Below are 26,707 nucleotides of genomic sequence, written 5' to 3'. Positions count from 1 at the left end.
GCCTATTAATTTGTTCAGGGTCCCCATAAAATGCTTCTGTGATAGAAATTTATTATAAAAATTAGTCCCAGGAAATCATTTAATCCCCCTGAAATGTGTTTTCTTCAATGTAAATTAGTTGAATGCCTAAATTTCCCTTTCCTTGGACTACCAGGATAAGCAGAGTAAAAAAAAATTATTTCCTTTGCATTTTAGTTTCTGAACTGTTCAGTACTTTTCATTTTAAGTCATGTTTTTCTGTTTCTCATTACATGTTTATTTTATTATTTTTATTTTCTGTAAGTTGCCTCCAAGGTAGAAACAAGAAGATACAAAACTTATTTTCAAACAAATAAATATATAAATGTTTTTGTTATTTGCATTGGTTACAAAAAAAAAAAAAAGTGTTGTTTTGGCTGGTCATGGTGGCTGACGCCTGTAATCCTAGCACTTTGGGAGACCAAGGTGAGTGGATTGCCTGAGCTCACAAACTCGACACCAGCCTGGGCAACAGGGTGAAACCCTGTCTCTACTAAAATACAAAAAAAATTAGCCAGGTGTGTTGGTGTGCACCTGTAGTCCCAGCTAGTCAGGAGGCTGAGGCAGGAGAATTGCTTGAACCCAGGAGGTGGAGGTTGCAGTGAACTGAGATCATGCCACTGCACTCCAGCCTGGGCCACAGAGAAAGACTCTCTCCATTTAAAAAAAAGAAAAAAAAAAAAAGGTTGCATTTATTAGAAAGTACTCTGCGATGAATACACACATCAACAATAGACAGTAAATGTCAAATAAACAAAACAGACAATAAAAGCTATTAGTTTAAAAAATGAAGACTTCACAAGCGCGATGAAGTTGTTGAAGAAATTTGACCTGAGATCTCAAGGGTTTCTATAAAGCTGATAAGCAAGAAAGATTTAATATTACACTGAATGAATGTATTACTTTTGCAGTTACACTTTAAATGTTAACTACAATTATTGAATGAAGGATATGAGATACTCTGTTTTATGTTGACAAACTAAGTTCAAATGAAACATTTAAGGAACAGCTTAGCATTACCACAGCTAAATAAATTTAAATAAATACTAGCTACTACTAAAACTGTGACAATTACAACTATTATTATAATCAGTAACTTGATAGGAAAAGTATTTGTAGTTAAGATAAACATACTAATGCAACTAAAGTCACTCTTGCATGGACAGTTGCCTGTCCCCCCAGTAACTTAGCACAGGATGAAAATACATTTTGTCTTTGTCTTTTCCAACTGCACTAAATCAGAATAGATAACTGGAAAATTGGTCAACGCAATCGAGCTAAAGAGGAAAAAACAATAAATATGTTTGAATCAAATCAGTGCCACTTAAAATCCAGTGACGTGGGACAAGTAAATCATTTAAAATAAGACTATTAATTTCTGTCTTAGGGTTTTGTAGGATAATTACAAATGATCATATAGATGAAAGTGCTAGTGAATGGATAAGAATCTTACTGGCCAATGTACCATAGTTAGATCTCAAACAGTCCTTTACAAATTCCAAGACCAAGTAAATAAAACTGCTGCAAACATGAAGAGGCTAATAAAATAGTCCCTGGTGAGACAGACCCTTTTCTGCTGAATTTAATGTTCCAAAACTTGGTAACAATGGGTACGCCACTTGAATTTGATAATTTCTTACTTGACTCTTCTTGGTTTCTTTGACCTATTCTTTGACCTTCTTACTCACCCCAAATTTTGGCTCTCAGATTATGGATTTTACCTGCTGACTCTTTGAGGAAAGCTGGCACGGCCCTTTGTTTCTATTCACTCAACAAGCATTTATTATCTAGTATATGTCAGGCACTGTTCTAGACTCTGAGTTTACAGCAAAGAACAAAACAAAATCCTCCTCAGATAGAGTGTACATTCCAAGGGGTGTAATTTTAATGAGGAAAATATTTGTTCACACAATGCCAAGGATGATTACAATAATAAAGCAATTTAAGAGATATGAATAAATAGCACAACAATATGTGAATACAATTAGATTTGAAATAAGCAGATTCAATATAGCTGGATATGGAGGAATAATTGAAGGTTATTTCAATAGATGTGAAAAATACCATCATAATGAAGTGTGGCAGATTGTATCTTCTAAAGATGGCTGCATCAATATATATTTTATTCCTCATGAACTTCATTTTTTTTTTTTTTTTTTTTGAGACAGGGTGTCACTCTGTTGTCCAGGCTGGAGTGTAGTGGCATGATCATGGCTCACTGCAGCCTCAACCTCGAAGGCTCAATTAATCCTCCCACCTCAGCTTCCCAAGTAGCTGGAACTACAAACACATGCCACCACACCCAGTTAATTTTTGTATTTTTTGTAGAGATGGGTTTCATCATGTTGCCTAGGCAAGTCCTGAACTCCTGGGCTCAAGCAATCTGCCCACCTTAGTCTCCCAAACTGCTGAGATTACAAGCGTGAGCCACCACGCCTGACCCCATGTACTTCTTTTATTTTTAATTTTTTATTTCCATATGTTGTTGGGGAACAGGTACTCATGATTACTCATGTTTCGTTACATGAGTAAGTCCTATAGTGGTGATTTGTGAAATTTTGGTGCATCCATCACCCAAGCAGTATACACCAGACCCAATGTGTAGTCTTTTATCCTTCACCCTCCTCCCACTCCTTCCCCAAGTCCCTAAAGTCCATTGTGTCATTCTTGTGCCTTTGCATCCTCATAGCTTAACTCCCACTTATGAGTGAGAACATATGTTTGGTTTTCCATTCCTGAGTTAATTCACTTAGAATAATAGTCTCCAGTCTCATCCAGGTCACTGCAAATGCCATTAATTCGTTCCTTTTTATGACTGAGTAGTATTCCATGATATATATATACACACATATATGTATATATATCATGGAATATGTATATATGTGTGTGTGTATATATATTACACTGGGTGCATTTCAGTATGTGTAATACATATATATTACACAGAACGAATATGTATATATATGTGTGTGTGTATATATACATACACCACAGTTTCTTAATCCACTCATTGATAGGCATGTGGTTGCTTCCACATTTTTGCAATTGTGAATTGTGTTGCTATAAACATGTGTGTGCAAAGTATCTTTTTTGTATAATGACTTATTTTCCTCTGGGTAGATACCCAGTAGTGGGATTGCTGGATCAAATGGTAGTTCTACTTTTAGTTCTTTAAGGAATCTCCACAGTCGTTGTACTAGTTTACATTCCCACTAGCAGTGTAGAAGTGTTCCTTGTTCACTGCATCCATGCCAACATGTATTTTTTTTTTAATTTTTTGATTACAGCCCTCATGACCCATATACTTCTTATAATGACATCGATCCTCAAATCTGGAGGGACCTGTGTCACTGTCTTAATCAAAATAGCGTGATGAAAGGGATGCTAGGAGTCTTCCAATAGTTACAGGGACAAAAGGCCAAAAAGCAACCTTCATTCCCAATTTCACAGCCCAACCTGTGCACAAACAAACATATGACCTGAAGTCATCATTCAGTCACTCTCTTGAGGATTTGTTGTTAAAGCTGATTTGGATCGCCATTACATTGGTTTGGGTAAGCCCCATGGGTAGCTTCACTGAGTAACTGTAGCCTTGATAATCACCCGTGGCACAACGTAAGGCCACTCAGCATCAGGAGAATCATATAATCAGTCAGATTGAAACGGGTTGTGTTTGTAAAGGTGGTGTTTGGAAGCTACTGTTGATGGCATCAGGCACAGCAGAATGGTCAAGGCCCGCCATGTTCGCCTGAGTTTTGTTTCATTTTTATAGCATGGCAACAGAGATGACAAACTCAGCCTCAGTTTAGATTGTCAGATGAAGCTGTGGCTTGACTCAGGAAGCAGTGTTGGATCTAGGAAATATGAGTGGGCTTATCATTTCTTTTCCCCTTTACCTCTGGAATCTAAGTTCCCTCCCTAGTTGCCGGGTTTTTTTTCTCTTCTTCTACTACCAGAAAATTAATGCATCCAGTCCCAGAGCACTTACAACTTTATCTTTTCTCCAATGATCTTATACTCATATGTATATTTTTTTTCCTGATCATTACCTGGAAAGTTGTTGAAATGATATAATCCCTTTCTGGGCACAACCTCATTCACACTCTTACTGAGGTGTGTGGACCAGGAGGAGTGAGGGAAGTAAAGTCGGAAGTCTTCCCAAGCTCAACAATACCCAAAATTTATAAATAGTAGGGGGTATGGAATATCCATCCAATACTTCAGTCACTGTCCCATTACTGATAACCTTTGTGACAAAAAGAACATCACTGTCAGATCATAGATGTTTCGAAAAGCAAAAAACTTGGCACAGATTAGTTTCAATGGCCCAAGTATTATGGACTGGACCACAATACCGTAACCTGAAAAAGTGTCAAAAGTACTGAGGTGTCATTGATAATCTTAAGGAAGTGAGGAAGATCCAAGGTAGTCAATCTGCCAAGAGACGACAGGGTCACCAATCCCTGCAGTGCGTCCTCCATCATCTTGAGACAAACAAGTATTCAAGTATTTATTGGCAGGGATCACAGATCCAGTATGCAGTGGTTGCTTCTGGATCAGACACAGAACCTCAAAGCCTGATGGTGATATATTTCCATATTTTGATGTGATGACAGATCCAGGTGGAGAGGCAGCAATTTCAGCATCACAGGTATGAGGAGCAGCTTGGCTTCAGTCAGTGAATAGAGCCTTCCTGTAGGCATTTAGGTTAAGTAATATGAGGTAACATGGTCCATGTGAATGACCCAGACCACCATAGCAGCAGCCACAATTTGTTTCCAGTTTGTGGTCCTAAGGAGGAGTATCTTTACTCTGCCCATGTGTGGCCTTTCAAGTGACGATACAAATGGCTGGACCAGCACAAGAGTCAGTAAAAATATCAAAGGACGTATCGGCCAGAGCTATGAAAACAACCTTTAGAGTTGCCTCCTGAGTGGAGTCACCATGCCCATTTTCAGTTCTGTGTAGCTGGGGCTGAGGCTAAACAGTGGATAACATTAAGTTTCGACTTCATTGAACCATCAGTGAACCAGGCCCAGGAATTGAGGGGAGCTTCTTTGAATTGGGGGCCCCACTGAATAGGAACTTTGCTTCAGGCAGCAGAGGGGGAGATAAGTTTTCCCTAAAGGAGTAGCTGCCAGCCATCATTAAAAAAAATAAATAAATAAATAAGATGAAGCTGAGTCCAGGTTAGCTGATTCCGTGAACACATTGTTTCCATTTGACAAGTAAGACAGTTTAGAGAGGCAAATGCTGTCTACAATATTTAAAGAATCCAATAAAGGGTTAGGCCTTTTTTTTTTTTTTTTTTTTTTTTTTTTTTGTAATAGTGGGACCAAATAAGACAGCAGTTTTTGATCCATTGTTAGAAGAATTGAGCATTTTATTAATAAATCCACTCACATAGTCCTAAGAAACTGTTCTTGGAATGCAGTTCCAAAATTGCACTGGGGTTTATTAACCACCTCTGCCAGATGAGGTATGATAACATTACAGCCAGGCCAACTGAGACTAGAGCTTCTGATTTGCCAATCATCAGGACATCACCTATATAGGGGAAAATCTGGACATCAGAGGAGTGAGGCACTCCTGCTGAATGCTGACTACCCCATCAGTTGCAAATGGCAAGGTACTTTGTCGCTCTAGCGTGTTTTTTAAAGGCCTAAAGCACATAATATCTTCTGACACTTTATGAACACTTACAGCACATGTTATATATTTTGATAACAATGTGTGTTGAGTTGACTAAGAGGGCTTCATTCATAAGGTCACTTTAATGTTCTTTTTTTTTTCAACTGCACATTTTGCTCAAGCGCTATCATTTAAATTCAGGCACTTTCCCCCCACACCATGGGAACACACATCAAGGACTTTAACAGCTATACTTTAGGGACAGCTACCAGGAGATAATGTCATTTCCTAGCAAGGAGCCTGGGAAGTGCAGAAGGATGGTGGAGACTGGTCTGTAGGGATGGCTGGAGTACACAACGAAGCATTTTTTTCCCTGGCTTCTTGCCTGAAGGTGAGTGCTACATCCTCCCCTGTATACCTCCAGCATCTGAGGCCTGCCAAAAACAGGGGCTCTTCTTGCACCCTCACATGTCACTGCAGCTTCTACCTGAAATGTTCAGCAGCATTCTGCCACCCTTGCACGTAGCATCCCCTATCCACACAGAGCCAGCCAGGGGGTGACTTGGACTTCCACATCCTATACCACCGTAAAAGTTTCAGTAACGTCCCTGTCTGAAGTTTTCTAGCACATTGGCTTTCTAGTAAAGCAGCTGAGGATTTGGTAGAGGTCAACAAAAGGCATCAGGGGCTGCTGGTGAAAGAACCTCTTAGTGCCAACAAGCAAGGCTTTGCATTTACTTTCAGTTTTGAGCAGCTGACTTCTCAGTTTCAACAACAACAACAAAAAGACCTCCAGATGTTTAAAGATAACCAAAGCTCTATATCCTTGTTGCTAATGCCATGGGGGATCCTCTAGCAGCCATAATACCTTTCGGCTGAGGACCTACCTGAGGCTTACTGCCCCCATTGCCATGATAACATCCCTTCCTTCTCCTTCCCATTTAGTGGAAAATGAACCTAAGCACCATTCAGGAGACTGATTTCAATCTTACCTCTGACCATAAAGCCTCTAAACATCCATTAATAGGTAGAACATTGGGGGGATGCTTACTCCCACCACTCTACCACTGGGGCTAGAACATTCACTACCAGATCCTGGAGAGTGAGTTTTCCCATAACCCTAACCCAGTCTATAGAAAACCTCATCCTTTCTATTCCAGAAATCCATGCCTCTGTTAGCACACCATACTCATCGCCAAAACTAAAACACTGTACAGAGTTTAGTCTTGTTACCCTAATTTTAAATAACAAGTTATATTCGGTTTGAAGATTTACAATGCTGGAAAGACAAAAGACTCCTGGATCAGAGACAAAGGTCTGTATTATTCATGATAAAAACAGGAGCCAGGACATGAGATTGATTTGCATCAGTTTCCCAGAGGCAAACAAAAGGACTCATTATGGATTCCAGCACTTACAATGGGTTGTGTTACAGGAAATAAAAAAGCAAAATAACTGAAATGAACAATTGACTAGAAGGGCTCAGCAGCAGATTTGAGCTGACAGAAGAATCACTGAACTTGAAGAAAGGTCAATTGAGATTATCCAGTCTGAGGAATAGCAAGTAAAGAAGAAGGAAAAAAGAACACAGTCTTAGAGATATGTGAGATACCATTAAGCAAATCAGTGTCCAAATAAATTGACAACCTAAAATGAGAGGAGATGAAAGATGGAGCAGGAAACATTTGAAGAAATTGTGACTGAGAACTTCCCCAAATTGAAGGAAAGCATTAATCAAACTTTAAGCAAAATAAGCTCAGAGAGATCCATAACTGAAAATTTCATGCTCAAACTGTCAAAAGACAAAGAGAGAGATCTTGAAAGAACCAAGACAAATATGACTCATCATAGAGAAGAGATCCAAAATAAGATGAGCATCTGACTTCTTATCAGAGACTGTGGATGCCAGAAGGCACTGGGATGCCATTTTCAAGATGCAAAAAGAAACAATCAAAACTGTTGACCAAAACTATCTTCCAAAAATGTAAGAGATATAAATATGTTACCAGATAAAAACTGAATGAATTGTTTGATAGCACGCTTATTCTACAAGAAATACTAAAAAGAGTCCTTCAAATTGAAATGAAAGAGCACTAAACATAACTGAAATCCACATGAAAAAAATAAAGAACACTGGTAAAGCTAATTGCAAGGCTAAATATTAAGGAAAGAATAACTGTATCTCTGCTCGTAACTAAATTTTGTTTCTGTTTTATCTAAACAATAACATCATAAAGCAAAATTATAATAACAATAAAATCATAAAGCAATAATTGATGGACTTAAAATGTTAAAAGATGTAATTTGTATGTTTTATGACAGTAATAGAACAAGGGCAAGATAGGAAAGAATAACACTAAAGACAAGTTTCATATACTATTGAAATTAAATTCATATTAATTTGAAATACATTCTTTTAAAATGTTAATGTTAATTGGGAACTTCAGGGTCACAACCAAAAAAAATACTCAAAAAATACAGTAAAAGAACATGGTACATTTTAATTAAATAGGACTAACAAAAATACCTATTTAATAACAACAAAAAAGAAAGTAATGGAGCAATAGAGTAACAAAATGACATAAGACATGGAGAAAGCAAATAGCTAAATGGCAGATGTAAATTCTACCTTATAAGATATTCATTAAACACTGGTAATCAAACATTCTACTCAAAAGGCAGAAACTAATAGAATAGATTATTTGAATGACCCAATTATATGTCATCTATAAGGATATACTTATGAATTCTAAAACACATTTAATTAACAATTTGTCTGAAATTCTTCCAAAAAGTGAAAGAAGAAGGAACACTCCTCAGTGTATTCTATGAGACTAGTTTTACACTGAGGCCAAAATTAGCAAAAACATCACAAGTAAAGAAAATCACAGACAATGTTTCTTAAGAATAAAGATCAAATATCCTTAACAAAATAGTTATAAATCAAATCCAGGTACATATAAACAGGAGCATGCACCATGACAAAGTGCGTCATGGTGCATAATCCAAGGTTACTTAAACATCTGAAAATCAATGCAATATACTATATCAATAGAATAAAGGAAGGACAAAAACCATATGATCAACTCAATAGATGCAGAAAAGACATTTGGCAAATCCACACTTTTATTATTAAAACCCCTCAATAAATTGGGAATTGAAAGAAACTGCTTCTAGATGCTAAACAGTTCCCATGAAAAATCCATAATTAACGTCATATTTAATAGTGAAAGACAACGTTTTCCCCTTAAAATTAGGAAGAAAACAAGTTATCCACTTCTTCCACTTCTATTCAACATTGCACTAGAGGTTTTACTCAACACAATGAGGAAAGAAAGAGAAATAAAAGACATCCAGACTGGAAAAGGAAGAGTAAAAATACTTCTATCTAAAGAAGATACAATTTTCAATATGGAAAATTCTAAGGAATACACAAACACACACACACACAACCTATTAGAACTAATAAATCAGTTCAGCAATGTTGTAAGATATTAATATAAGATCAAAATATAAAACTCAAATGAAGTTTCATGAAACAGCAATGAACAATCCCAAAATGAAATTCATGAGACAATTCCATTTACAATGACATCAAAAACAATAAAATTATTGGGAACAAATTTAACAAAAGAAGTGCAAGATATGTACCCGGATAAATACAAAATACTCTTGAAAAATGTAGAGAAGACTTAATAAATGGAAAAACACACTATGTTCATAGACTGGAAGATGATGATGTTAAAATGGTAGCGTTCTCTGTGTTGATCTGTGGGGTCAATACAGCCTCAAATTCCCAGATGCCTTTCTGCAGAAATTTAAAAACCAGCACTAAAATTCATATGGATGTGCAAGGCATCCATAATCACCAAAACAATCTTGAAAAAGATGAACACAATGAGAAGACTCATGTTTCCTGATTTAAAAACTCACTACTGACCTACTGTAACCAGAACAGCATTGTACTCACGTAAAGATAAACATGTAGCTCAATGGAATAGAATTGACATCCCAGAAACCCTCACAGTTACAGTCAATTGATTTTGACAATTCTGCCAAGGCAATTCAATGAGAGAAAAAAGTCTTTAACGACTTACAAATAAAAAGACAACTCATTTTAAAATTGGGCCAATAATTTGAATACTTTCTAAAGAAGATAAACAAATGATCAAAAGCTCATGAATAGATGGTCAACATCATTAGTTATTGGGGAAAGTGAACCAAAACCACAATGAAAGCAAAAAACAGAAACAGTATCCACTAGGATATTAAATAAAAAAGAAAATGAATAGTGGTTTTATAGACAAATAGAAACCTTCATGTATTGTTGGTGAGAAAGTGGTGCAGCCACTTTGCAATATGGCTTAATCATTTCTCAAAACATTAAACACAGAGTTACTATATACCCAGCAATTCCACTCCTAAATATGTGGGCTTGAAGGTGTCCACACAAACAACTTGTCCACAAATGCTTATAGCACCATTATTCCTAACAGCCAAAAAATGGAAACAACCCAATGTTCAGCAACTCATGAATAGACACGTAAAATATTGTATATGCATACAATGAAATATTATTTGTAAATTAAAAGGAATGAAGTACTAATACATGCTACAGCATGGATGAACCTTGAAAACTTTATGCTAAATGAAAGAAGCCAGACACAAAGGTCACATATTATATGAATTCATTTATATGAAATTTCCAGAACAGGCAAGTCCAGGGAGGCAGTAAGTAAACTAGTAGTTTCCTGGTACTAGAGGAGTTGGGAAGAATGGGAGTTGACCGCAGGTGGGGTTTTATTTGGTGATGATGAAAATGTTCTAAAATCAGATGGCTGCAATGGTTGCACTATTCTATGAATAAACTAAAAAACACTGGATTGTAAGAGTGATTCTGTTGTGTAAGTTCTATCTTTTTTTTTTTTTTTTTTTGAGACAGAGTCTTGCTCTGTCGCCAGGCTGAAGTGCAGTGACACGATCTCGGCTCACTGCAACCTCCACCTCCTGGGTTCAAGCAATTCTCGTGTGTCAGCCTCCCAAGTAGCTGGGATTACAGACACACGACACTACACCCAGATTTTTTTTTGTATTTTTAGTAGAGACGGGTTTCACCATGTTGACCAGAATGTTCTGGATCTCCTGACCGCATGATCTGCCGGCCTCTGCCTCCCAAAGTGCTGGGATTACAGGCGTGAGCCACCGCACCTGGCATTAAGTTATATCTTAATAAACTCTTGCAAAAACAAACAAACAAAAAACCAACCAGCTCCTGAAATACTACTAAACTATGATAGAAACAGCTTTGGCCCATTGGACAGCAGGTTACCATGGGGTCAGAAGTTACTCTGATGGCTATCAAGTAATAAGGTCAAATGAGCTCAGTAGCAATCCATAGCACCAAATATGGGCTGTACGGTATGTCCTAACTCTCATTCAGGCTAATCTAGCTACTGTTACCACTGAATCTCTGACCTGCCAGCAACAGAGACCAAGGCTGAGCCTCCAAACCATCCCATCCCTCAAGAAGACCACTTGGCCTCTTGGTGGCAGGTTGAGGATCTGTTTTCCACTCAAGTGATCAACTGGAATAGCTCCTGGTACTCCCATATCCAGTTTCAACTAAATGGGTATGCACAGAAACCATAAGATGATAAATCATGCTAAACTGGGCTTATACTCCTCAGAGATGATGATCTGAGTCAACACACCGGACAATCCACCTAAGCCAGCAAATGTGCTTGCTGAGGGGAAGACGATCTAGAATTGGTGAAGAAGCAGTGAAATGATGCATATAAGTTACTGAAGGGTTTCCCGATTTCAGCACTGTTGACCTTTGCGCTGAATAATTATTTGCTGTGGGGACTGTCTTGTGCATTGCAGGACATAATGCCTGTAGCAACCTCCAGATATAGCAAACAAAAATTTCTCCAGACATTGGCAAATATCCCTTGGGGGGCAAAATCTTTCATGATTAAAAACCACTGAGTTACAACCTCAGGAACAATGCAGTAGCAAGGGTTTCAGTTTGTCTGAGTAACCCTTTTCTCTTTTAAGTTTTCTCAAAATGTGTGACCAATCAAAATACTGGAGAAGTTGCACCAGGGTGGATGAACTTGGAGTGAGAAGCAAGTGGATCTGAATAATGCCAAGGATAGACTCTAGTGGGCACTGTTGGTGTCACATCTAGACCAGCTGACTAACAGGTGCACATCACCTCTCCCCACCCAACGCCCACCTACTCCCATGCTACTAGTTTTGTATGACAGCAACTCAAAGCTGCAACCTTGTCTTGAGATTTGACCTCTGCCAAAAATGGGACCTCCCATGCTGGAGAGGACACTCCTGCACACTCCTGCCTCCCTTTAAATGGGACTGATGCTAATGCAACACGAGCTGCAGAGCTTCCCCAGGAAATCAAACTGAAGCTAGTTTCCAGGCAAAATTCTGTGAGCTTATTTCCTCTGCCTTCTCTCCTACATCCCTCTCTTCTCCTAAAAGTACTTAACCATGAACCTCTTGACCACTAATCTTCATCTAAGGCTCTGCTTCCTAGGACAAAAACAAGCACTTATTTAATGTCTATTATACTCAAGCACTTAACTAAGATTTTTTCTTACTTGATCTCATTTAATCCTTTGGGTAAGAGGTAGACGTTATTAATCCAGATTTATCCTGTTTTGCAAATGAGGAAAGAGCCTCTAAGAAGTGAGAGGTTTCCAAAGTTTCACCCAAAAGTTGCAGAGCCACCACTGGAATCCAGTTTGCATGACTTCCAACCAATACGCTAGCATCTCTTTTCAGTTGAAAGGTACTGAAGATTATATTTATAGTCCTTCTTAGAGGGACTGCTCCTGTTCTTGCCAGAGGATTTCCACAGTGTGTAAAAGACTGTTGCTTTCCATTTTATGACTCAGTTCACACAAGTTTAGTGTTGGAGACATTCATTAAATGTTGAGAGCTCCATTTCTTAGTATCAAATGATATGTCCTCAGGCAAGAGAGTATTTCTCAATTCCTATAAGAGCTCATATGCTCTCTGGTTCTCAAGTGAGGAAAGGGAGCTTGACATTCAGTATTAGCTTCTATTTTAAGGAACAGGGGGAGGATAATATGTAAAACTGCTCTCAAATGACTCCTACAATCGAAAATAAAAATAAATAAATGATCGTAAATTGTGTCAACATCCGATATTACAATCTCTTTTACTTAATTATGTAAATAAGAACTTGAAAACACTATGCATTGTGCATAAATCCTCTGGCAGTTGAGTGAAAGTCAAGTGAATTATAAACTTGAAAACATAAGTTCTATGAGATTATCTCTAGGCTATTTAGGTGTTTTGGTGTTGATGAATATAGTTATTTTAGGTAAAAAGTAATGTAACACACTTTTGCTTTAGTGAGAATGTGTGTCTTATTGTACATTTAAAGCAAAGACAGGCTAGTAAACATTATCATACTACTTTGGGGGTAGCTTTGCATTTTGATTGAAATGCCACCAAGAGATACAGTTTCTTCAAGTAGAAGGATATTTTGTTATTGGTGGCAGAGTTCTGGATTTTTTTTAACTCATTTCTGATGTGGCGACTATTTTTAGCATTAGATGCAATATAATTGGTGAGGTATTATAGAGCAGAAAATCAAGGTCAGTACAGATTTTCCCCAATTCTAAGACCAATTTGTTTTGAGGAAAATGTTTTTTTTTTAGGAGTAGCAATTTTCCAGATTTTCACATATTTTCTTACTAGATAACAGGTACTTTTTCCATGGGCCACACAGTACAGGCCTATGAGACCAAACATTGATGTAATATATATGATATGGTTTGACTGTGTCTCCACTCAAACCTCATCTTGAATTGTAGCTCCCACAATTCCCACGTGTCATAGGAGGGACCCAGTGGGAGATAACTGAATCATGGGGGTGGGTCTTTCCTGTGCTGTTCTCGTGAGAGTGAATAAGTCCCACGAGATCTGATGGTTCTATAAGGGAGAGTTTCCCTGAACAAATTCTCTCTCTTGCCTGCCACCAATGTAAGACATGCCTTTCACCTTCCACCATGATTGTGAGGTCTCCCCAGCCATGTGGAACTATGAGTCCATTAAACCTCTTTTTCTTTATAAATTACCCAGTCTTGGATATGTCTTTATCAGCAGTGTGAAAAATGGACTAATACAATATATAATCACAATAGTGGCAGGAAAGGATTAATTTCAAGTAAAAAATAATTTTTAAACAGCCAATTTCTACTTGGCTGGAGGTTTCCCAATGTCCTTCCTCCTCCTCTTTCCCTCATCCTCCCAGTTTACCACACATACTTCAGAGTTACTGCTACCAGACATTACAATGTTCAGTTAGTGTCTTCCTATCCCTGCTGGCTACAAGAATTTCCAAACCCTCATCCATGAAAAATAAAAACCCCATCAACAGCCAACGAGACTTGAAAATATGAAAGGGCGACATGTACTCCTTCCAGAATTCCTGATAATTTGAACAAAAAAGCAAAGAAATAATTTAGATCTGTAAACAATTTGAAACTTTTAGATTAATGCATTATAAGGTATGGTTGTATGTAGAAAATGGAGGATGATAGAGTGGGAAAGAAAATACACAAAACTAGTTTAACTTGAGCAAGGTGGTTTAGGAGACTAGACACCTCGTCAAAACCACCTATTCCAACTTATTTCTCCTCATAATGTCTGACATTTTTACCAGCACCTCCCTTTTCCCAATGCCTGAACCTGAAACTGCATTAGTTAATTGGCACCAAGAGTACCTGAAAAAAATTTTGAGACTGTTTTTGATATCTTAAATCATGGCTCTGTAATTTACTAACTATATTCTTTGAGCAAAGTCTTTAAAGAATTTGCACTCCAATGTTCTTCTCCATAAAATAGTTTTTGGTAGAGATGTGAGATAACAGAACTAGTAAGCCTAACACAGTTCCAGACAAATTGTAGTTTCAACGAGTTTTGTCTGCCTGAAGTGCGTGTTTAATTTAAATCATTCACACCTTATTGTGAATTAATTTAATCAGAATGCTTCCTTCTCTAATGTATATCTTTCCTGAATAAATAAGAGTTTGGGGCCGGGCGCGGTGGCTCAAGCCTGTAATCCCAGCACTTTGGGAGGCCGAGACGGGCGGATCACGAGGTCAGGAGATCGAAACCATCCTGGCTAACACGGTGAAACCCCGTCTCTACTAAAACTACAAAAAACTAGCCAGGCGAGGTGGCGGCGCCTGTAGTCCCAGCTACCTGGGAGGCTGAGGCAGGAGAATGGCGTGAACCCAGGAGGCGGAGCTTGCAGTGAGCTGAGATCCGGCCACTGCACTCCAGCCTGGGCGACAGAGCGAGACTCCGTCTCAAAAAATAAAAATAAAAAATAAAAATAAAGAGTTTGGGTGCATGAGGGGAAAGCTTAATGTGCCCAGAACAGCAAGATATCAGTATCAGTATTTATGCCTGAAGGGTAGAGGAGAGTTGCCCATAGAGATAGGGAGGTAGGCAGAATGTAGTTACAGGGCAGCAATGGGAAATTACACTATTTTTGACTTTAGAGACTAGAAAGGGAGAGCAAATACATTCCTTCTATTCTCTCCCCACTTAAAATCCTCCTGCAACCAGAATCTAATATTTGGACATCTCATTTGGTATAATTCTTCAAATACATTATGAATTACACAACTTTTTCTGAAGTAATTTGGTAATGACTTATCTGAAATGTTCTTTTGATAGAAAACAAAAGCATTCTTTCTTACAAATATGTTTCCCTAATGAAATTTTGATGCACAACCTGTTTGTAATTGGAGACTGTAATTAAAATAGCACCCGATTAATATCTGTAATCTCCAATGCTGATCCCATTTGATGATATTCTTTGCCATGCACATTATTAGATTAGTTCTACTTTGAAAGAGTGTATAGCTTCCATTGATCACTTTTGAGATTAGTTTTGACTTAGATTCTCTAGAACTCATTTCTAAACCATGAAGATACTTGGTTACACTCAAGATACTTGGTTAGCTCAAGAACAGCTTCCTTCTGTTTTTGAAAGTATTGACTCTGCCTTCAAAATCTGAGTGCTAGAAAGAGTGGTCCAAATATGACCACCAACATGTCTTCAGGAATACTCGAGAATTAAAACACACACATTCACCACTCCTCATTTTTTCTAAGGCCAAAACTGAAGAAAAAGGAGTAAGCAGATTCCATGTCTTTATAACTGCTTTATTTCTGGGGAGAACATTTACTCCTTACATCATCCGCCAACATGTTGAGAATAAGAGTTCAATATTTCAGGTCCACTGTCCATCCTCTCCATCACACATTATCATATGTAGGGTGTTATATGAAATCATCAGTATCTGACAACTTATTTCGATTTAGAGATGTCTTCTTTGAAATTCATCCCTATGTAAGGTTTTCCTCTTTGCTCCTTCTTTGTTTCTGTCAAGAATACATTTATATGAAGAATATTTGACAGTGTTCATGTAATGTTGCAAATTCATTTGGTAATGGCACAAATTTCATGGAAAAACTACCAGAAAAACAAGCAAAGTGCAATCATTTAGTGTCATTGCAGTGATAAGATCCATGGAGTGTAAAAAGGAAAAATAATCATTGCACCAAGACCATCAGAACACTTAGTGAGACTCCCTGAGACTCTGCAGAGCAAGAGTACAATGATGGTCACAGTCATGGTCAATGGAAACATTCTTTTTCCCTGGGAATGACTGAACATTACATAAATTGGACATGCTATTTTTTCTTTTTTTCTTTTTTTTTTTTTCTTTGTTTTTTTGAGACGGAGTCTCGCTCTGTCACCCAGGCTGGAGTGCAGTGGCCAGATCTCAGCTCACTGCAAGCTCTGCCACCTGGGTTCACGCCATTCTCCTGCCTCAGCCTCCCGAGTAGCTGGGACTACAGGCGCCCGCCACCTCGCCCAGCTAGTTTTTTTGTATTTTTTAGTAGATACGGGGTTTCACCGTGTTAGGCAGGATGGTCTCGATCTCCTGACCTTGTGATCCGCCCGTCTCGGCCTCCCAAAGTGCTGGGATTACAGGCTTGAGCCACCGCACCCGGCCTATTTTTTCAAATATAAAATAAACTTGAAGAAACTTGGGTATTTTCATTGTTTTCTTAAGCACTAAAAACTGTGCAAAATAGGAATATCAGAGATTGGTATAGCAATTCTGATTTTGAAAGGATTTTAAAAGGATAGTCCATGGAATATACTAAATAGAAAATGATACTGATGATAGGAATTTATTTTTATTTTCCACAATAAACTATTTTAAACAGGATGCCTAGTAGCTTGGCATGCCACCAATATTTGACAAAGTGACAAACCAAATGGCACTAATAGGTAGAAATTTCAGAATCTTATACTAGAGGAAAATAGCTCTGAAAAAAATAAGTCCCTGTAAGTGAAAAAAGGGGAACATGAACAAAAAATAAAGGAATCCTTAGAAAAACAAGTACTGGAAAATATAGGTATAAATCTTGCCAAAGCCCAAAGCAAACAGCCTCAATCTGAAAAAATAGCAATTCAATACTTTAGAGCAGCATCAACAAGGAAAAGTCTGGTGTGGAGCACATTATTAACACTCAGATTCTAGTCTGTTGCCTCTTAGTTCTGCTTTGGTCCCCAACAAAATAGTTCTATTTGTTCATTCATTCATTTATTCAATTGTCATCTGTTTATATATCAGGCATTGTGTTAGGCACCAAGAATGCTGTTGTAAATAAGAAAAAATACAACAGTGAAAGAGACAAATAGGGAGATGCAAGACTGGTCACTCATGCTACACTGGGAATAAATACATGATGCTATGGTAGATCATAGAAGGAGTATAAACTCTAGGCTTGGGCTGTCAGAATGCTTTTTTAAAGAAAAATCAGAAAGAATAGTCCAAGCATATAAAAACACATGTGTAAAGGTCTAAAGGATGGAGACAGAGGTAGAGATAGAGAGAGAGAGAGTTGGAGAGATAGAGAGATGAAAGAAGTATATAATGGCCAGAGTTTTGCATTTCATAATAGTCACAGAAAAGGCAATAGAAACAAGCAGTGACAGGATAGTTTGGAATACTTTAATTGTAAATCTCAGAAACCAATTTCAAACCAACTTAAACAAGAAAGGAAAAAGAGGAATTATTGGAAGTATGTTGGTATATCTCATGCATAAGTTGTACAATCATATTATAAGAAAAAAGGGATATACCTGGGTCTCAAATAACTAAAAGGAGAATTAAATATCATCAAAACTATCTTTTGCTCTCATCGCTGCTTTTACTGTCTGTTGGCTTCATTATTCTCACGGCTTTGGCCCAGTCACAGAAAACAGGCACCAATAGCTCTTGAGTTTTATATCTAGGATTCAACCTTTAAAGAATGAAATAGATTATCTTTCTTAGTTTCAGCTTCAGAAATTTGAGGAAAGGGCCGGGCGTGGTGGCTCACACCTGTAATCCCAGCACTTTGGGAGGCTGAGGTGCGCAGATCACGCGGTCAAGAGATCAAGACCAGCCCGGCCAACATGGTGAAACCCCGTCTCTACTAAAAATACAAAAATCACCTGCATGTGGTGGCGCATGCCTGTAATCCCAGGTCCTTGGGAGGCTGAGGAGGAGAATTGCTTGAACCAGGAGGCTGAGGTTGCAGTGAGCCAAGATCCTGCCACTGCATTCCAGGCTGGGTGACAGAGTGAGACTCCATCTCAAAAAAAAAAAAAAAAAAAAGAAAGAAAAGAAAAGAAATTTGAGGAAAGTATGCTAATACAATTATTATTTCTCTTCTTTAGTTCACTCTTCTATGTGCCAGGCATTGTGCTGGGTACATGTGACGAACAAGACAGGTAAACCCATGCTCTCATAGAGTCCATCTTTTAGTGGGATAAAAGAGGCAGTAAACAAGCAAACAAATGAATGCATGAACAACACAATTGTACTTAGTGCTAAGTGTCAATAAAGAAATAAAACAGAAAGGTGATAAAATGATTGTGTGGATAAGAGAGAGGAAAGTGATGGGTATCACCAAGGAGGTGATATTTGAAATGAACTCCAGTCAGCTTGAGATAATATCAAGGGGCAGTGAGTTTTAGGGCAAGGAAGCAGCAAAAAAAAAAAAAAACTCCGAAAGACAAAACAGATTTCACTTGTTCAAGAAACAAAAAGAAGGTCAGTTAAGTCCAGTGAATGAAGAGAGGGGTGGTAGGAAATTGGGCTGAGACAAAATCAGGAGCCAGAAGATGTACGATGTATGAGCCTTATAAAATCAATTCTATTCTAAGTGAACTAGAAAATCATAATAGGTGACAGGATGGGGAGAAAGAGTCAAAGCAGAGATATCAATTGTAAAGCTCTGGCAGTGATTTCAGCAAAAGACATCGGGTGACTTGGACTATAATAACAGCAGTGGAGGTGGGGAGAAGTGGGATGGATTTGCAAAATATTTGGGGGATAAGACCGAAAGAGCTTGGTGATGGATTGGATGTAAGAAAGTAAAGAAGAGAGAAAATTCCTAGGGTTGAAGCTTAAGTAAGCAGCTGGATGGTGAATGAGACCATTTACGAAGATGCAAAACTCCAGAAGAATAGAGTAATGTTTAGAGAGTGGGCTGCATGAGCCGGCGTGAAGAGGCAGGAATTGTTCTTGGCTATGTTAGGTTAGGTTGTAATACCCATTACACATTCAAGACAGTTATTAAAGATGCAGATAGATACACCCCTGGGAAATAACACCTGTAAGCATTCACATTTTCCTACTCTTCTTATGTCTCAATGGATAGTAACTATATCAATTGGAGTAAAGCAGGGCAACGATTTTCGGAAGAAGGATAGGAAGATGGCAGATAAACATGCCAAGTACAAATGTATACACACACACATGCGCACGCATGTGCGCACATATTGTGGCTATATAGCTATCTGTATCTATGTATATGTATATAAATTCAGTTTGGGCCATGGCAGGAAAATAGCTCACAGTGGAAGCAAAAGGAGAGGCTGCACACACTAGAGTAAGGAAAGTGTGTGACTGGGTCACACTACATGCCCCTTCTAATAGCATTGGAGTCAGCAATTCACCCTTAACGCAGAAGCTGTCAGCAGTAATGGGGGGAAGGGTTAGATGAAATAAACATGTATTGAACACATACTATGAGCTCAATTGGATGCATACCCTCACCCACACAACTACAGGTAACTGAGTTTAAAAGTTCAGTCTTTCCCTGAACTTTTAAAATATCTCCTCTCATCCAAAAAAAAAAAAAACTTGCCAAAAAAGATGGTTACCATTTTAAATCCTGAGGACTTGTCAGGAATGTCCTACATAGTCAACTCTTTCTCCCTCATCCACCAAGGACATTCATAATTCTGACAAGATGTCTCTGTCTTTCAGAACATCCCTGCAGGAGGTTGTCAACTTTTAAAATGGTGCCCTAAAAGAAGGGGCGAAAGTAGCTAATGTGCTTGTTTTCATGGATCAGAGTTCATGGAAAAACTCTGGACTCCTCCCCAAACATCACTGAGAACTGGTGTGACATGCAATTCATCCTGGCTCCTGTTATTTTCAAAAACATTGCTCTTCCTTAGAAATCTTTTTAATGAATGCTTGCTCCCTGGGCTGATTGGGCTGATTATTCTCTCCCCTGGCAATCCTTTTTGCATTTGTGTAATTTAGTTAAAGGACATATGTTAACTATCTATATTTGTGCTTAATACATAATAGATGTTCAGTTGACAGTAGCAAATTGGGAAACTTGTGTAGTTAGTGTCATTTTCTTAGATTTTAAAATGTGAGTTTTATAAAAACTGATTCCCCAATTACATATCATATGCTCTATGGTATGTCATAATTGTTGGCGATTTATCCTTTCTGCCTATTTTGTTAATCACTTTTTCCAAAGCTTTCCTGAAACAACCCATGGTGGTAAGCCACATACATCTATTTTGCAGACATTAATCCCCACTGCCTCGTTCAATACCATACCAGAGATGGTGCTGATATTATCTTTTTACCTGAAAGGAGCCAGGAAAAAATTAGTTATTTCCTTTTAAAATTTTGTAAGAAGTGGCCAGGCATGGTGGCTCACGCCTATAATCCCAGCACTTTGGGAGGCTGAGGCAGGCAGATTGTGAGGTCAGGAGTTCAAGACCAGCCTGACCAACATGGTGAAACCCCATCTCTACTAAAAATACAAAAATAAGCTGGGCATGGTGTCACGTGCCTATAGTCCCAGCTACTGAGGAGGCTGAGGCAGGAGAATTGCTTGAACCCAGGAGGTGGAGGTTGCAGTGAGCCAAGATCATGCATCTGCACTCCATCCTGGGTGACAGAGCAGGACTCTGTCTCAAAAAAAAAAAAAAATTGTAAGAAGTATTTTTTTCTTATAGGAAGGATATGATTTCTAGTAATATTTTGAAATAGAATTCTGTCTTTTCCATTTACAGGAGCTTTTATCAGTCTACCATAAGAAAGACAGAAAACATAAAGCAGTAAAACCTGGAGTCCACTGCATATCAGTCCTCTTCTTTTTGAGGCATGGAGGCCAGTTCTCCTGGCCCCTACCCTTAAGAGTGAGCAAACTCATCAAAGCACCACAGGACATAGCATAGCCTGTCTTTTGACAGATGGGTGCCTGAGAAACTTGTACTTTTAAAGCTCTATTTACATTACAAAGCCATAACTTGAATTTTGACAGCCAGGTTTTGTAGCAGTTCACTTTAGTTGTCACATTAGGAGTTCATTTTTGACCCGACAGTCTGTGCCAATATTTGCTTGTGTCAAGTTTGACTTGTCAAAGTGGAAACTATATCAAAACTCCATAACACAAGTGACAGCAATTAACCCAACTAAAAAAATAATTTCAACTTGTAATGCATTTTGCTCATATAAATGTGTATAAATAAAATATCCTTTGAAAAAATAGTCAGACAATAATGAATAAAATGGGATTTAGCAAGATTCAGGCATAGAAAGGATGAACCGGGTATATTATGTATGTATTTCCAAAATAAGAATTCCTTGAATAAATTAAATGGCTAGCTGATTGAAGGATATTTTAGAGAATTTTGCTACTTGGATTTGTGCACATTTGTAATAATAAACACATTTAATTTGTGTGAATTCCATGCATCTAGACTTATGGCAAATCTACATCAAGAGTTTGCATTCCGCCACAAAAAACAAACAACTGAGAAATCTATAGCCATAGTTGCAGACATGTTTTAAGGAAGCAGTAATAAGATATTTAACTTTTCACTTTAATACACAAGTTACTATTTCGTGACCCATCTATAAATTTGTCAGTGATACGGTTTGGTTTTGTGTCCCCACCCAAATCTCACCTTGAATTGTCGTAATCCCCGCATGTCAAGGGCAGGACCAGGTGCAGGTAATTGGATCATGGGGGCAGTTTCCCCCCATGCTGTTCCCATGACAGTGAGTGAGTTATCACAAGACCTGAGGCTTTTATAAGGGGCTTCCCCCTTCACTCAGCACTCATTCTCTCTCCTGCCGCCCTGTGAAGAGATGCCTTCCTCCATGATTGTAAGTTTCCTAAGGCCTCCCCAGACATTCAGAATTGTGAGTCAATTAAAGCTCTTTTCTATATAAATTACCCAGTCTCAGGTATTTCTTCATAGCAGTGTGAGAACAGACTAATATAGTCAGCCTGTAAACTCCAGGAAAAATTTCATTCTGCAGCATTTGAATTAGGTGCTTCTGCTGATAAGTGGCTTCTCTTACAGGAAATGAAAATGAAATGAGGTTTGGAATCAACCATGATTCATAACCATCATTTGCTCACAGATAAGCAAAAACAACCAAGTTGCTTTTATAATTAGGCCACTAGGTAAGACAGTATTTGAGGATTAAGACTGAAAGCTCATAGAAGACAGGAGCCAGGTCTCCTTCCTTTAGAGAATGAATTTGAATGAGTAGTTAACAAATACATAAATGCTATGTAGAGGTGCTGTTTTTCTTGTTTTTGTTTTCTCTAGAGAGCTTTCATTCTTAGATGAGCATGGATAACAATAACTTCCTAAATTTTCCTTGACCAACCATTACAGTTCTTCACCAAGGACACAAAGAGGAAAATTAACTCAAAGAATGTTAATTAAATTTGGTCATTCAGAATTTACGCATCAAAAACAGACAATCAATATGCCAAAAAAACAGGAATGGAATCACAAATTATAGGAGTGCAGCAACTGAGAATTGACATAACCGTGAGAGAGGCTAATTATCAGCAGAAGTAGTGAATTCAAATACTGCAGAATGACACTTTTCCTGTAGTTTGTAGACTGGCACATTTATGTTACAAGTCACCAAAAAATAACATGTTTATTAAAGTAAAAAGTTAAATATATTATTACAGATTCTTTAGTATAATGATTTGGTAACTATGGCTTACATATTTATATAGCTTGGATATAAAGAAAAAAGAGAATATATTTTATATATTTCTGTAGGAAAAACTGTTAAAATAATTAGAATTAAGTGTAAAAAAGATAAGGAATAGTCTAAGAGAAAAATATCATTTTAGAACTCTATTCAATTATATAGAATTATATTCTATTTTATGATATATGTGTATTCTATTACAATCACATTTTATATAAGTGGTTTTCAAAACATGCCATAAGTTTTTCTCTTATGTCATAGAATGAATATACTCCAGTGTGAGATACACAGTATCCCAACACACAATCTGTAGGCCCTGGGTCATATTGTGTTGCATCTGAGTGTGCTTTGAAATTATACTGTTTGAGTCCAAATCCTGATTCTGCTACTTATCTTGTACAACTTTGGACAATGTCCTTAAAACTCTCTGTACTTGATTTTTTTTAATCTGTAAAAGGGGAATAATAATATTACATACCTCACAGCATTGTTGGAGAGGTTCAATAATTAATGCATTAAAGAGTTTAGAACTATTTGAACATTAAGTACTCAATGGTGCCATTATCTTACAGAAATAATTGGGTGTTATTTTCATAGAATAAAGGAATGACCAAAAATTTTAACGTACATGTAATGCCTAGAAACACAGCTTATGTCTCAATCCTTTTGCTAATATTTGATCAGTTTTTTTTATGGTAGTTTCACGCTGTAATTCTTTAATTAGACACTGTAGAATGCAATATTTGACTGGTTATTTCTGCCTATGGTTTTTAGAGTCCTAAGCATAAAAGTGTCCTGCAGAAATTCCTCCTTTGTTTAATAGAGGTATCAGTAGAAGGAAAAAGTCCCTGTGTCAAAACACAATTAATAATCCTTTAAGAGATACATGGGTCATACTGGTCACAAAATAATTCTAAAGTTTCAAGTTCCATCAGAAATCAGATGGAACCCCTTAATTTTACAAGTGAGGAAAAAGAATTAGAGAGATTAAATAGCCTGCCCAGATTCACTCAGCTGGTTAGTAGGAGGCAGTGTGTCACAGTTTATTAGGAACATTTTATCACTAACTGGGTGAACTCCAGCAAATTATTCAACTTCCCTGAGTCCCCTTGTCTTCATTGGTATAATGAGTAAAACCAACCAATATGGTTGTTGAAAAGACTAGAATGATATACTGCACAGGTAACATTCGAGCAAGCTTCCATGCAGCCCCATGCCCTCTTGTGATCCAGAAAGGAAAAGAGGAGTGTCCTCTGCCAGATAGAGAAATAAATGAGTGCACATTGTCATAATTGCAGAAAAGGAATGCTGCAAGCTGTCAGTAAAGAACTGGGAGGTAGAGTTGCTCTAGTGGTTTAGAGATCACCAAAAAGCGAGAACTTTCTGTAGCCTTTCAGCAGATGTTTATTGGGCACTCACTTCCAGGTGCCAGCTACTGTTCTAGGCACTGGCAATACAGCAGTGAAGAAAACAAAAATTCTGCCCTATGGAGTTTGCGCTTTAGTAGGGGAGGAGATAGAGATCATAAGCAAATAAGAACTAGATAATGTGTTAAATTGTGGTAAGTGCTCTGGAAAAACAAGGTAAAGAAAGGGGTAAAAAGTTACTGTGTAGAGGGAGGAAGGTGTGATGAATTCTAAATGAGATGGTCAAGGATGAGTGAGGAACATCAAGTTTCTTGAGTAAACCGTTTTAGAAGTCATTGCTTCACAATGTAGGGAAAATATCTCAGGAAGATGTAAAAAGCTCTTATTTCTCATGTATTTAGAGTTTTATCTATAAAGATGTTTAGCCAAGCTTTGTTTTATGATAGCAAGACAATGTAAATAATGTAAAGCCACAACTGAAGAAGAGTGTGATTCTTCATAACACCATGCTAATGTTTTTAGATTATGTCATATTTAAATTACATATGTATCCTTTCTGTCTTATTGAAGGCATTTGGAAGAGTTCAGTTTCTGGAATTTTATTTTTTTTTTTTATATATATAGAGACAGAGGAGTCTTCCTTTGTAACCCAGGCTGGAGTGCAGTGGTGCAATCTCGGCTTAAGGGAGGAGACCACCCCTCATATCATCTTATGCCCAATTTCTGCCTCCAAAGAAAGAAGAAGTAAAAACTAAAAGGCGGAAATGAAATTCGCAGGCAGACAGCCCGGAGCCACACGCTGGGCCTGGTAGTTAAAGATCCACTCCTGACCTAATCGGTTCTGTTATCTGTAGATTACAGACATTGTATAGAAATGCACTGTGAACATCCCTATCTTGTTTTGTTCCGATCTAATTACCGGTGCATGCAGCCCCCAGTCACGGACCCCCTGTTTGCTCAACCAATCACGACCCTCTCATGAGCATCTCGTTAGAGTTGTGAGCCCTTAAAAGGGACAGGAATTGCTCACGTGGGGAGCTGGGCTCTTGAGACAGGAGTCTTGCCGATGCCCCCCAGCCGAATAAACCCCTTTCTTCAACTCAGTGTCTGAGGAGTTTTGTCTGCCGCTCGTCCTGCTACAGGCTCAATACAACCTCTGTCTCCCTAGTTCAAGCAATTCTCCTGTCTCAGGCTCCTGAGTAGCTGGGATTACAGGCACCCACCACCACACCTGGCTAATTTTTGTATTTTTGGTAGAGACGGTGTTTCACCATGTTGGCCAGGCTGATCTCAAACTCCTGACCTCAAGTGATCCACCTGCCTCAGCTTCCCACAGTACTGGGATTACAGGCGTGAGCCACCATGCCCAGCCTAGAACTTTTCAGTCTAATATTTTAAATAGTTTAATTTTAATAACTTAACTTCAAAACAATACTTGTTTCTGGTAGAAAACGTAAGAAAATAATGCAAGTGTTTTTAAACAATCAAAGTATGTAGGAAAAAAAATCACACAACCTTTTAATGTTCTGTGATGGAAAAATAACCCATGTTTATGTGCCACATCCATAGATTTGAAGCCAAATGTAACTTACACTCCTGAGTTCTTAAGTACACTTTTCTCAAATTAGAAAAGAACAGAATGGTATTCCGTAAAATGTTGATAGCATTTCTGTTATGAAGGTGTGATAGAGATTTTTATTTTTTTAAAAAATCTTATCTTCTTAAAGTTTTCTACCAGAAAGAAGTATTGTTTTGAGGTGAAAAAAAAGTTATTGCAATTAAAATTTTAAACTGAAAAGTTCCAGACACCAAAACCCTTCCAAACGCCTTGGATAAGACCTAAAACTGAAGTGTATCTAAACATGATATAACTTAAAAAGAACATTAGCCCAGTGTTATGAAGAATTGACTATTTAAAATTATGTTGACAGGCCAGAAGAAGGGCTAAAGACATCAAGATGAATGTTATTAAAAATTAATGTAGGCTGGACGCAGTGGCTCACGCCTGTAATCCCAACACTTTGGAGGCTGAGGTGGGTGGACTGCCTGAGGTCAGGAGTTCGAGACCAGTCTGGCCAACATGGTGAAACCCTGTCTCTACTAAAAATACAAAAAAATTAGCTAGACATGGTGGCGTGCGCCTGTAATCCCAGCTACTTGGGAGGCTGAGGCAGGGGAATTGCTTGAACCAGGGAGATGGAGGTTGCAATAAGCTGAGATCGTGCCACTGCACTCCAGTCTGGGTAACAGAGCAAGACTTGGTCTCAAAAAAAAAAAAAAACA

This window comes from Rhinopithecus bieti, unplaced genomic scaffold (genome assembly GCF_001698545.2).
Source record: "Rhinopithecus bieti isolate Rb0 unplaced genomic scaffold, ASM169854v2 scaffold_35900, whole genome shotgun sequence".
Lineage (NCBI taxonomy): Eukaryota > Metazoa > Chordata > Mammalia > Primates > Cercopithecidae > Rhinopithecus > Rhinopithecus bieti.
Note: the sequence above shows the minus strand (reverse complement) of the source record.